The sequence below is a fragment of the Equus caballus genome, chromosome 28, assembly GCF_041296265.1.
Source record: "Equus caballus isolate H_3958 breed thoroughbred chromosome 28, TB-T2T, whole genome shotgun sequence".
In the NCBI taxonomy this organism is placed as follows: domain Eukaryota; kingdom Metazoa; phylum Chordata; class Mammalia; order Perissodactyla; family Equidae; genus Equus; species Equus caballus.
In genome coordinates this window covers 44,641,809-44,655,837 of record NC_091711.1, presented here as the reverse complement: position 1 = coordinate 44,655,837, position 14,029 = coordinate 44,641,809, and positions in this window count along the sequence as shown.

Here is a 14,029-nt window from a genome sequence, read left to right as displayed (position 1 = left end):
ACATTGGTGTAGGACCCACATGTATGACTCCCTTCTACCTTAATCACCCCTTTAAAGGCCCCGTCTCCGAACACAGTCACATCCTGAGGTCCGAGGGGTTAGGACTTCAGCACATGGATTTCGGGGGGACAAAATTCAGCCTATAAGAGACAGTAAAATAAACAAATTCCCCAAAGGTCCTATCACCTGGAAAATTTTAAACCCCCTTAAACAACACTTGGGAAGAAAAGGAAATCAAAATCCAAATTGCAGAACATTTAGAAAAGACAATAACAACAGCCCAGGGCAGAACTTTTGGGGTAAGGGATGAAGCCCTGCTCAGTGCATTTTAAAGGACGGGACTGTTTACGTTAGCAAACAAGAAAGAATGAATGAAAGCAAAGCAAGGCACAGAGGGGTCATGGAACATGCCCAAGATCAAGTAGCTGCTACAGAGCAGAGGTGGGCTGAACCCTGGCTGACTTAATAGGCACAAATATTTTAATTGCAGCACTGTTCGGAATAGGCGCCCCCTCCTTGCCAAAAAAAAAAAAAAGGATAAAAAAGGTCCAGCAATAGGGGACAGACCATAAATAGCCGTAGCCATGCAGGAGATACTGTGCAGCAACACATAGGAGGGAACAGGCAGCTGTCTCGGCCAGTTCCACAGGAGGACTAAGATGGTGACTCAGCTGGTCTCCTGGGCATCTGGAGAGGTATCAGCTGTGTCCCCTCATTGGGCCAAGTGAGAAAATAGCTGGTTGAGAGAGGCTTGGCTGCTCTGCCATGGAAAAACCTCAAAGGCATATTGTTAAAGGAAAAAGGAAGGTGCAGAACAGTGCACCCAAAATGCTACCGTGAGAGTGTGTGTGGGTGTGTATGCATGTGTGTGTGCATGCATTTTAAGGATAGATATGCTTGTATCTCTAAAGATTATTGCTAGAAGAATACAGAGAATCTGCTTGCAGCAGCTGCCTCTGGAGAGGCAGACTTTATTCTTTAGAGAAGTAAGTTTACAGAAAATTCAGCAGAAAGGAGATATTCTTGATCAAGTTGAGGAAGGTCACCCCATGTTAGTTTGCTGAGCGGGTGTTGGATTTTTATCAAAGGCTTTCTCTGCATCTGTCGATATGATCACGTGATTTTTCTTCTTTAGCCTGTTGATGTGATGGATCACATTAATTGATTTTCAAGTGTTGAACCAGCCTTGCATGGAGTAAATTCCACTTGGTCGTGGTGTATAATCCTTTTATGCATTGTTGGATTCAATTTGCTAACATTTTGTTGAAGATTTTTGCATCGATGTTTGTGAGAGATATTGGTCCACAGTTTCCCTTTCTTGGAATATCTTTATCCGTTTTTGGCATTAGAGTCATGCTGGCCTCATAGAATGTTTGAAAGTGTTTCCTCTGCTTCTGTTTTCAGGAAGAGATCATAGAGAATTAGTGTCATTTCTTCCTCAGATTTTTGGTGGAATTCATCAGTAAAACTATCTGGGCCGGTTGCTTTCTGTTTTGGAAGGTTATGGAGGGGAAATGTCCTATAATCTCATAATTAAATCTCCATGGTTTCTGTTGTTGTCGTTTTGAGTGGGCCAGAGTCCCTGGGCTGTGACCTTCAGGGGAGTTTCTTAGCCATTTTTTTCTCCTTATGTAAGACCAGAAGGTCAGAAGGGGTGGGGTTGGCTAATTTCCCTTTCTCAGGTGGGATAGAGCTCTGGTGAAGTCCTTGCCTGTATGGGCTGGACTTTGTGGCTCAGGGGGGGTTCAGGACATCCCCACCCTCTAAGTATGCTACTTTGGCATATTGATTATTTTGAGTTAAAGGCATTTGAAAAACAACAGATGCAAAAAGAGGACACTGGGCCCTTCCTCTTTCTTTCTGAGAGCAGGAGATAAAATTCCCATGTGAAATGTGCCTTCTCTGCGCAAGGAGGAAGAAGCATCTTATCACCAGAGATGAGGAGATAAGGCCAAGAGGAATCAGTACAAACGGATCTTGTTAGAACAACTCTTATCTCCCTATAGTCTCCCCATATATTTTAGTTTTCCACAATAGCTACTCTCCCTTCAACCTAGTACATAAGCACTTGGGAGGCCAGCCCCGTGGCCAAGTGGTTGAGTTCCCACGCTCCACTTCACTGGCCCACGGTTTTGCTGGTTCGGATCCTGGGTGTGGACATGGCACCACTTGTCAGGCCACATTGAGGCGGTGTCCCATGATGCAGGGTCGGTGAGCCGAGGAGTCGAAAGAAAGATTTCTTAGACTCTCAAGATCTGGCAGTAGTGCTCTTTTATTTAGAGAATAGTGTGGAATAGCATGGGGACAGGACCCATAGGCAGGCAGAGCTCCTGCTGCTGCCCCGAGTTGAGGGTTAGGGCTAAATTTAAGGCATAGGTATATGATTCATCTCTTTACAAGACAAAGGAAAGAACATGAAAAAAAGTTAAAATGGTATCAGTGCAGGTGGGGTCTGGTCATTGGGTGATCCCATGACTTTTAGACAAGAAGCAATCGGATTAAGTAAAGGTTAGAAAGGTTAGACGCCACCACCCTAAACCAGTTACATGAGATTGCCAGACAGCAACCAACTTAAGTTCTTGCCTTCCCCATTAAGAGCTTCTAGGGACAAGGTCATCTCTCCTCTTCTTCCTGGTACAGAGAAGGCACCTTTACAGATAGAGATTTACCTTACAAATGTAAATGTGTCCCAACAAGGGCAAGTTCCATTCCCCAGAGCCTCCTTCCCTGTCCCTGTTATCGAAAGCAATCAGCCCAAAACAATCCTGATGCCCAAGAGACATATCCTGGGGTGGCCAATTTCAGGTCCCTACAAGGTCATCCCCCCTTCCTTCACAAGTGCAAATGTCTCAAAAGGGCAAGCAAAATTCCAGTCCTCGGAGCCTGCTTCTCATCTGTAGTTTTAAAAGTAACCAGCCTAAAATCCTCATCATAAACCGTTTTAAAATTAAGCAGCCTAAAAATCCTCATCATCCCACATGCCACAACTAGAAGGATGCACAATTAAAATATACAACTATGTGCTGGGGGGATTTGGGGAGAAAAAGCAAAAAAAAAAAAAAAAGATTGGCAACAGTTGTTAGCTCGGGTGCCAATTAAAAAAAAAAAAAAAAAAAAAGGGGGCCAGCCCAGTGGCACAGCAGTTAAGTGTGCACGTTCCACTTTGGCAGCCCGAGGTTTGCCAGTTCGGATCCCAGGTGCGGACATCTGCACCGCTTGGCACGCCATGCTGTGGTAGACGTCCCACATGTAAAAAAGTAGAGGAAGATGGGCACGGATGTTAGCTCTGGGCCAGTCTTCCTCAGCAAAAAGAGGAGGATTGGCAGCAGATGTTAGCTCAGGGCTAATCTTCCTCAAAAAAACCAAAAATAAGCACGTGGGCCTTGTCACTTCTTTGGGTCTTCATTTTTCTTGTGAGGGTTCCTGTGTATGTAAATAAAATTCATATGTTTTTCTCTTGTTGATCTGTCATATGTCAGTCCCAGCTGGAAACCCTAAGAGGCAAGAGGAAAATTTTTACTTCCCCTACATTACGGAGAATAGAAAGAAGAACAGAATGCTTATTGATGAGGATTTTAGGCTGGTTAATTTTAAAAAACTGCAGATGAGAAGCAGGCTCCGAGGACTGGAATTTTGCTTGCCCTTTTGAGAGACATTTGCATTTGTGAAGGAAGGGGGGATGACCTTGTAGGGACCTGAAATTGGCCACCCCAGCATGTGTCTCTTTGGCATTGGGACTGTTTGGGGCTGATTGCTTTTGATAACAGGGACAGGGAAGGAGGCTCTGGGGAATGGAACTTGCCCTTGTTGGGACACATTTACATTTGTAAGGTAAATCTCTATCTGTAAAGGTGCCTCCCTCTCTGTACCAGGAAGAAGAAGAGAGATGACCTTGTCCCTAGAAACTCTTAATGGGGAAGGCAAGAACTTAAGTTGGTTGCTGTCTGGCAATCTCATGTAACTCATTTAGGAGGGGTGGCTTCTAACCTTTCTAACCTTTACTTAGTCCAATTTGATTCTTGTCTAAAAGTCATGGGATCACCCAATGACCAGACCCCACCTGCACTGATACCATTTTAACTTTTTTTCATGTTCTTTCCTTTGTCTTGTAAAGAAATGACTCACATACCCATGCCTTATAAAATTAGCCCTAACCCTCAACTCGGGGCAGCAGCAGGAGCTCTGACTGCCCGTGGGCCCTGTCCCCACGCACCAGCTCTGCCTGCCCATGAGTCCTGTCCCCCTGCCAGCGGGGGCAGCAGAAGCGGTGGCAGCAGAAGCTCTGACTGCCCATGGGTCCTGTCCCCATGCTATCCTATTCTCTAAATAAAAGAGCACTACTGCCAGATCTTAAGAGTCTAAGAAATCTTTCTTTCGACTCCTCGGCTCACTGACCCCACATCACTTATGATGTATTTCAACATGGTTAGTCTTCTTCTCTCCCTACGCAAAGTGCATCATGAAAGTGTGGGGCCCCTGAAGTTTTCAACTCTCCAGCTAACCTACTCTGAGCCTCCAGCAGCTGTCAACCACAGTGTTTCCACCAGCACTGGCTCCAGCTGCAGACTTGTGCTCCTGGGCAGCCGTGATTCTCTGCACCCACCCTCTTTCTCCAGTTTTTGGGTAACTGGTGACCTTTGCCCTGTGACCTCAATTCTCTGATGGATCTGAGAAGAGCTGTTGATTTCCGATTTGTTCAGTTTTTTTCTTGTTGTGAGAATGGGAGTGATGGCTTTCAACCTCCTATGGGCTGGATGGGAAACCAGAAGTTCTATTTCTTTTTTTTTAAGAGAAAAACCCCCACCACCCTGAAGGTGAATACCTGGCTGACTTCCTGACATGCCTTTTAACCCTGGTGCCCCTCTGGGCTCTGTCCAGGTGTCCGTCACTATAAGCCAATGACCTTTAACTGGGTGTCTGCAACCTAAGTCTGTCCTTGGAGCTCTAGCTCCAATGTCCATCTGCCTTTGCCCTCCCACCTGGATGTCCCACGGGTGCCTCAAACGCATCTCAAACTGTCCAACTTGAATTTGCCATGTTTTCCCCAAAACCAATCCACAGCCCAGGTTTCCTACCTCAGGTGACTGGCATCGTGGTGCCCAAGCCAGAAATCTAAGCTTCCCTCCAGATGCTTGCCTCTCTCTGCCCCACAGCACCTGTCAGTCATCAGGTTTACGGAGCTTGCAGCTGACCAGCTCGCCCCCAGCCGCCCCAGCCACTGCATTAGGGCAGCCCTCAGCATCTCTTCTCTGGGCTGTCTCAGCGGCCTCCTCATCGGCCCCTCCAGCTATCCTCTACTCCTTCTCCCTGCTACCAGGGCCGTCTTCCCCCAAAACATTCTTTTATGTCCCTCCCCTGCATGCAAACCGTCGCCAGCCCCCAGGTGTGTGCAGGATGAAGTCTAAACCACTTCTCCTGCGTCATAACACAAGGTTACACAACCCTCGTATGCTCCATCCTCCAACTAGAATCCCTTCACCTCTCCTAGCATCCTTCTCCTCTGAAATGGATTGCTTCCTTTCTAGAATAGACCGTGTGCTCTCGTCACCCCATGTGGGACTTAGGAAGGCAGCTAGATCATTCTGGGTGAAAGCAACGCTTGCCCACCCACCCACCGCCCACCCATCCCGCCAGGCTCAGCTCGGACGTCATCTCCTCCAGGATGCTTTCCCCGTCTCCAGAGCTGCAGGGGCTGCAGCGGCGTGCTGGCAAACATTTGACCCCTCACCCTCCCGGGAAGGAAGCCCTGATTTGTGGCATTTGCCAGTTTCCATGGTGTAGATACTCCCACCATGGCCAATTTCATGCTACCAATGTGAAGTCACTGAACACAAGTTGGGAAGAGAAGCTCACCATAGGCTCTCTAGCTGACAGGAGTTGGCTCCAGCACACAACTGAAGGATGACCCTCCCCTGGGATCACATCACACCTTGTATTCCCCTCCATCAAAGTACTGATCACAAGGAAATGTTAGCAAACAAACCTCGGATGGCCTGAGGGAAGGCTAGATTGAAGGCTCAGCTCTAATCCCCACTTAATGCCTTCCCCACTGTGTGACTTGAGATAAGTGATCCAGCCTCTCTGAGCCTCAGATTTGTCATCTATAAAATAGTCAAAATAATATGTTCCTCCTAAGTTTGCATCGGAATTAAATGATGTAAACACTGTAAAAATCCAGTTAAGAAGGTAGGCGGGTCAGTCCAGGAGTCGGGAAGGACATTCTAAGGCTGAGGACTCAGCAGGAGGAAGGTGGAGAAGTAGGAGGGAAAGGATGTGTCCTCTTGGTTGGCGTGAACCTGTGAACCCCGGGCTGGAAGGCAGGAGCGAGGGCCACTGAAGGTGGGGGTGCCCAGGAAGGTGGGCTTTGGAGGGCAGTGGAAAGACGCTGGACGTCATCCTCAGCCCTGGGGGCCTGCAAAGTTCAGAAAGAAAAATTGGACGAGATATTCTAGAAGCAGACCAGTCAGGAGCTGCTGGGGATGGGGCAAAGAGCCAACCAGGTCAAAACCCTTTGGGGGGCTGGGGCTGGAGAAATAAGGGGGTTGGAGACAAGGGTGTTTGTTTTCTTCCCCAGAGACGGGGTGACAGCCTTGGGCATCTTAATTACCAAGCTCAGGAAGCAAGAGGCTCACTAAGCATCATGGGAAACTCCCAGATCCAGCTGAGAAGGGGGAAGTGCACTATCCAGGGTAAGAGGATTTGATGAAAGAAGCCAGAGTCTGTTGCATTTGCCCTGAAGAACGACTGAACTTCAACTGGGTCAAAAGACCCCTCTCCCTGGGCCCTCTGCTCATCCAGTTTGGCAAGACTCAAAACCCCTGTGTACTCTAGGACCTTCTACTCAAAGAGTGGGTCTGGGACCAGCAGGAGCAGCGCCTGGGAGCCTCCCAGAAATGCAGAATCATAGGCCCCAGCCCAGACCTGCAGCATCAGATCCTGCATTTTAGCCAGTCGCCCGGGAACCGTGTGCACAGTGAAGCTTGACAAGCGCTGGCTCAAGCTCCATGTGGCAGGCCCTTGTCCCTCTTGTGTTCATCTGTGTTTCTAGGACCTCAGACATTGTGAGTGCTCAAAAAGGACTGAGGGATGGATTGACGGCTGGCTGAGGGCCGCTGTAGGGGGATGGAGAGAAGGCGTGTTTGGGAGACTGAGGAGGTGAAATCCACAGGACTCGGTGGTTAACTGGGTGAGGGGGGCAAGGAGGGGACGGCGCACAAGAGGGTCGATGCTGCCATTTCAAGAGGTTGAACAGACGTTGGCTCTGGGTCCCTGCAGCTCCTTCGTGGACTGGACAAGGGCTCAGCTGTGCAAGGAGGTCAGGGTGGGAATGGAGGCCAGACCACACGTGCACGAGACACCCAGGCAACAGGCAAGGTGAGGGCAGAGGGCCTGGAAAAGGGCCCAGGGACTCCAGTGTGGGAGGGGTGGGTTGAGAGCAAAGAGTCCACCAGAGGATGACCGGTCAGAGGGGCAGGAGGCCAAGGTCACAGAGAGTTCATGGTCAACTGCCAAATGACCCCCACTCTGTTTGCGGATGGAGCTGTTACTTCAAGAGTACTCTGCCCCTGGGGAGGACGGCCAGTGCAACGTGGCCTTCCTTCCCTGAAGCTCTTCTGTCTCATAAACGAAACTTACGAATGCAATTTTTCTTGAGTACTCCAACCTTGACGACAAACGTGATTCAGCGAATCCCTGTCAACAATCTAAACTGCAATTGCAAGATAACACTGTCATAACGTTTGTACTTAAAACGCTCCTACAGCGTCAAGGCCCTGGGCAGCATTTCCATCCCTGCTTTCATTTCTTCTTGGGGATTCTGTTGGACTTGTTTTGGTTTCTCCCTAGAGCTCCAGGGATGGAATTTGGACACCCTCTCCTGAGACAAGCCGAGGTCGCGGGATCTGGACATTTGACCTTCGTCCTTGGCTGGGACGCAGGGCGTCGCTGCCTCTGCTGGGGTGACGCTTGGCCAGTTAATCATTTTGGACATTCTCTGGGGACCCTCCTCCTGGACAACTGGGGGGACCCCCATGCTGTGTCCCTGGGGGAGCCTCGTCCACCAGCGGTCCTGTGTGGCCACCAGTGCCCACAAGTCTGTCCCTGTCCTTGGTGCAGCTCCTGCCTCTCCAGGCCTCCAGCCCAGGGCTCCAAGTTTATTCTTTTCTGATGACACAGATAAAGCAAATATGTCTCCCTAACTTGTTAACAACAATAAAGGAAACGAAATACACAGACCAACACATCCCAACTTACTAAGCTCCATAAAAATTCAACCAAGTCATATGGCTGTCATCTTTCTTATATTACAACTGTCTTTGACTGCTTTATATTAACTTTTCTCATTTGAGTTTCATTACAGCCATAGCCTTTCAAAGAGTGAATTTATTCAAATTAACTATAATTATTTCAATTAATGATTTTCTTTTGTTTTTTGAGGAAGATTAGCCCTGAGCTCACATCTGCTGCCAATCCTCCTCTTTTCACTGAGGAAGACTGGCCCCGAGCTAACATCCGTGCCTGTCTTCCTCTACTTTATATGTGGGACGCCTGCCACAGCATGGCTTCTCAAGTGGTGCCATGTCCGCACCCGGGATCCGAACCGACGAACCCCGGGCCTCCAAAGCGGAACATATGAACTTAACCTCTGCGCCACTGGACAGCCCCTCAGTTAATGATTTTTGATGCTCGTAGTATTACGGCTTGGCTAGTGCTGGGGAAGATTTGATTGTTCCGTTGTCTTCTGCTCCCCTAATATTTTTGAGGGTGGCCATACTTCCGGGCCACAACAGGACATTCTGGACCATTCTAATTTTGTTTTTATGCTGCAAGGAATCCTGGTCTCCTTCAGTGGAGACGGTCTTAGAGACCAAAGTCTTGGTGCTGGGGTGCCCATGAGGCTTGGGGGTGGGTGAACCAGAGGCCACTGTGGCCGCTTGTCAGAAGCGAAGTTGGAAATTCTTCTATATTTTTAAGCTCATAAGTTTACAGTAAATTCTTTCAGTCTGTGGTTTTGTTAATCTCATGTTGACAGGACTTGGCCACAAGCAGGTCACCACGACACGGGCAAGGGCCCATCCTCAGCAGGGGACGGGGAACAGATGACAAAGGGCAGAGGGGCCTGGGAAGGGAAGGACCGGAGACAGCGAGAGTGGAGGCACTGCTCTGAGGAATCTGGCTGAAGGGAGGAGAGGATTGGAGGTCACAGGGTGGAGGGGCAGGTTTCATTTTCCTTTTTGGTTTTCTGTACTTTTTCTTAAGATGGGAGAGGCTCAAACTTGCTTATTGGTGGAACAGAAAGTGTCTGTACTGATAGGGTCTCTCAGTCAGGGCTCTTCTCTGTACACAGAGAAAAGAATCCGGTTCATCTGGTTAAACCAAACTGTTTAGTGTGGAAGCCTGAGGCCAGTCAGCTCAGGCCCAGAGCGACAGAGAGGCTCCACGTGTTTCTTGCCGCTCGGCCTCCCCTGGGGGTGGGCACTGGGCTCCACGGGGCCTCTCCTCACGTGGTGGTGAGACACCACTGAACCCTACACACTCCGCACTCCTGGCCCAGAAGAAAGAGAAAACACGAGAAAACACCCAGAGCCCGCACAGAAGGAAGATGACACATCTCTCTCCCAGACTCCTACAAGAGACCCAGGGCAGCTGGGCTGTGCTTCCCGGGCAGCACTTTACAGAAGGGTAAACTGAGGCCAGAGCAGGGCTGGCATGTGGGCTCTTCCATCCCCACCCTCTTCCTCCATGCCCCCACCCCCAGCCCGGCTCCCCCGGCAGCCAGGCCGGGTCAGACTAGAAGGCATTTAGCCTCAGCTTCCTCTGTAAGGTGGAGATGATGACAGCCCGACCTCAGAGGTTGTTGTGAGATTAGACGGGCTGCAAGGAGGCAGTTTTCCCCCCGGGATGGCCAGGAAGGGCTTGTGGGGCCGGCCACAGCCCAAGAGAGGCCTCCCATCCCAAAGCCATTTCCTTCTCAATTCTCTTTTAATCTTTCTGCTTAGGTCTGGAGGCAGGTCTTTTCTGGGTGCTGGCCTGCCTTTTTTGTTGTTGTTTTTTTAAAGATTTTATTTTTCCTTCTTCTCCCCAAAGCCCCCCGTACATAGTTGTATATATTTCAGTTGCGGGTCCTTCTAGTTGTGGCAGTGGGACGCTGCCTCACGTGGCCCGACGAGTGGCGTTAAGTCTGCGCCCAGGATCCGAACCAGTGAAACCCTGGGCTGCCGAAGCGGAGCACGCAAACTTAACCGCTCGGCCACGGGGCCGGCCTGTCCTTAAGCCCTCTCTCTGCCTGGTGAATCTCACTTGTTAACAAGGAGAAGGCGGAGCGGCTCAGCCCTTAGGGGGGCAATGGCACCCCCCAGAGCTTTAGAATGTTGTTTCATTCTCATTTTTACAGTTGCTTCTATTCCAGGTGAGTGGCAGCAGGGTTCCATCCAGGGCAGTAATACTGTTTCCTCTTAAAATACATTTATTGGACAACAAAAGACCCCGAATACTCAAAGGAATCCTGAGAAAAAAGAACAAAGCTGGAGGTATCACATTCCCTGATTTCAAAATATACTACAAAGCCATGGTAACCAAAACAGAATGGTACTGGCACAAAAGCAGACGCACAGTTTGAGAGCCCAGAAATAAACCCACACATCTATGGACAGCTAAGTTTTGACAAGGGAGCCAAGAACATACAATGGAGAAAGGAAAGTCCCTTCAATAAATGGCGTTGGGGGGCTGGCCCCGTGGCCCAGTGGTTAGGTTCGCGCGCTCCGCTGCAGGCGGCCCAGTGTTTCGTTGGTTCGAATCCTGGGCGTGGACATGGCACTGCTCATCAAACCACGCTGAGGCAGCATCCCACATGCCACAACTAGGAGGACCCACAACGAAGAATATACAACTATGTACTGGGGGGCTTTGGGGAGAAAGAGGAAAAAATAAAATCTTTAAAAAATAAAAAATAAAAATAATTGGTGTTGGGAAAGCTGGACAGCCACATGCAAAAGAATGAAAATAGACCATTATCTTACACCATACACAAAAATTAACTCAAAATGGATTAAAGACTTGAATGTAAGACCTGAAACCATTAAACTTCTAGCAGAAAACATAGGGGGCCGGCCCTGTGGCTGAGTGGTTAAGTTCACGCGCTCCGCTTTGGCGGCCCAGGGTTTTGCCGGTTTGGATCGCGGGTGTGGATGTGGCACCACTCATCGGGCTATACTGATGTGGAGTCCCACATAACACAACTAGAAGGACCCACAACTAGAATATACAGGTATGTACTGGGGGGCTTTGTGGAGAAGAAGAAGAAGAAGAAAAAAAGGAAGATTGGCAACAAATGTTAGCTCAGGTGCCAATCTTTAAAAAAAAAAGAAAACATAGGCAGTACGCTCTTTGACATCAGTCTTAGCAGCATAGTTTCAAGTACCATGTCTGACCAGGCAAGGGAAACAATAGAAAAAACAAACGAATGGGACTACATCAAACTAAAAAGCTTCTGCACAGCAAAGGAAACCATCAACAAAACGAAAAGACAACCTGACAATTGGGAGAAGGTATTTGCAAACCATACATCTGATAAGGGGTTAATATCCAAAATATACAAAGAACTCTTATATCTCAACAACAAAAAACTAACAACCCAATTAAAAAATGGGCAAAAGATCTGAACAGACATTTCTCCAAAGAAGATATACGGATGGCCAACAGGCACATGAAAAGATGCTCAACATCATTAGCTATCAGGGAAATGCAAATCAAAACTTACAAGGAGATATCACCTCACTCCTGTCAGAATGGCTGTAATTAACAAGACAGGAAACAACAAGTGTTGGCGAGGATGTGGGGAGACAGGAACCCTCATACACTGCTGGTGGGAGTGCAAACTGGTGCAGCCACTATGGAAAACAGTATGGAGATTCCTCAGAAAACTAAGAATAGAACTACCATACAATCCAGCTATTCCACTGCTGGGTATTTATCCAAAGAACTTGAAAACACTAATGCATAAAGATACAGGCACCTATGTTCAGTGGTTGGTGAACATGATGTAATCTACACAGAAATCGAAATATATAACGAATGTACACCTGAAATTTATATAATGTTATAAACCAATATTACTGCAAAAATAAAATAAAATAAAATACATCTATTGGAATGAAAAAGCCAATATAAAGAAAAAGTATTGTGAGCATTCCCAGTGGTGAAGGGGTACAGGTTCATTCATTCCACACACATTTGTTGAGTGCCCGGTTACTCTGTTCCAGATGCTGTTCCAGGAGGCAGACATAGCAGTGAACAAGTCAGCAAGCCTCCAAGGCCACGGGACAGCATCAGAATGAAGAGCGTGGGAAGGAACGGGAGATCCTGCCCTGTGGAGCTCACCTTCTGGTGCAGGGGACAAAATAAAATAAATGCATAACTGAGACATACAGCACGTCACGTGGTGACAAGTGTATGGGGGAGATTAAGGAGGGAAGAGGGTGAGGTGTGCAGGACGGGCATGCCAGGTTTGAAATAAGGAGGTCAGGGAAGCCTCCTAGGAAGCTGACGCTGAAGCTTGAACCTGAAGGAGGTGGAGAGCACCTCGTGGATATGTGGGCAAGGCTATTCCAGGCGGAGGCACCTCAGAGCACACGCCCTGGAGCGGGTGAGAGCAGCCAGGAGGCCCCACCCGGCTGGGCAGAGTGGGCCGATGGAGAAGAAAGGGACGAGGTCCGAGGAAGGTGGGGGCACAACGAGGCCACTGGGGGAGCCCGTGAGGGTGGAGGAGGGATGTGGCCTGACCTCATTCTACCGTCATCTCTGGGGCTGCTGTTTGGATGGGGGAGTGGGGAGGCAGGGATACCGGTGAGAGGGGGTCCCTGCACTCAACCTGGGGAGTGGCAGGTGACTTGGATAAGGGGGTGGGGTGAGAAGCATCAGATTCTGGGCATATTTTCAAGGCGGGGCTGATAGGATTTGGTTGGCGTGGATGTGGGGTACGTCAGAGAAGAGAACATTTTTGGAAAATAGAGTTTTCCTTAACTGAGATGGGAAGAAGCAGGAGGACGGCCTGGGTACACCCGGATGGTGTCTGGAGCGATGGAAGGGAGGTCTCCGGTGGGCAGTTAGACCCGTGAGCTCAGGGAAGGCTGCAGGCTGCGGGCCATCTGGGTGTCATCAGCAGACGTCTCTGAGGCCACGGGACAGCATCAGGGTAAAGAGCGTGGAAAGGGGCGGGAGATGGAGAGCTGAGCACAGGCGTCCCAACTTTCAGAGGGTGGGGAGGGGGCCTGCAAAGGAGAATGGAGGGCTGGGGGAAGAGGCAGCGGGCAGCAGCGCCAAGTACTCCTGGCAGGACCAGTGAGACGAGGACAGTGACTCGGCATTGGGTCTAGTAACATGGACATCCCTGGGGACCAAAAATGACCGTTTTAGGAGATTGCAGTGGGGGGTGGGCAAGGGCCTGATGGGAGAGGTCTTAATGGGAGGAGAGAGACTGTGGACAGTGGGAGACTGCAGCCCCTTTGGCTGTAAAGGGAAGGAGAAAAGTCTGGCAGCAGTAACTGGGGTGGCGGTGGGGGGGGGGCGGGAAGAGGAGTCAAAAGAGGGATTTTTGGGTTTTCGTGTTAGTTTCAAGACAGAAGCCACATCGTGAATGGATGGGAGTGATCCAGGGAGGGGGAGAGGGCAGAACTGCTGGATTTGGCCTGAAGAGCTGGGACAAGTGGAGGGGGTTTCAGGCCGGGTGGCCACGGTCAGCTGGGTTCCCGAGGGTAGGCTGGGGTGGTGCCATGTCAGGAGGTGGGCAGATGGGGAGTGGGAGCTGGCAAGAATTTTCCTCCAATTCCTTCATTCAAAGGATAATTATCGGGCACCTGCTAAGTGCCAGACTATTCTTGGGTGTTTTCCCCAAGTTTTGGTGCGTTTCCAAGTTTTCAGCGGTCCGGGCACTACTCATCAGCTAGCGAGAGGATGGGCGAGGAGCAGCGAGGACCACACAGCAAGTGTGCGGTGGACGGAGGAGAGTGAGGGGGCAGGAGGCGTCGTCAGT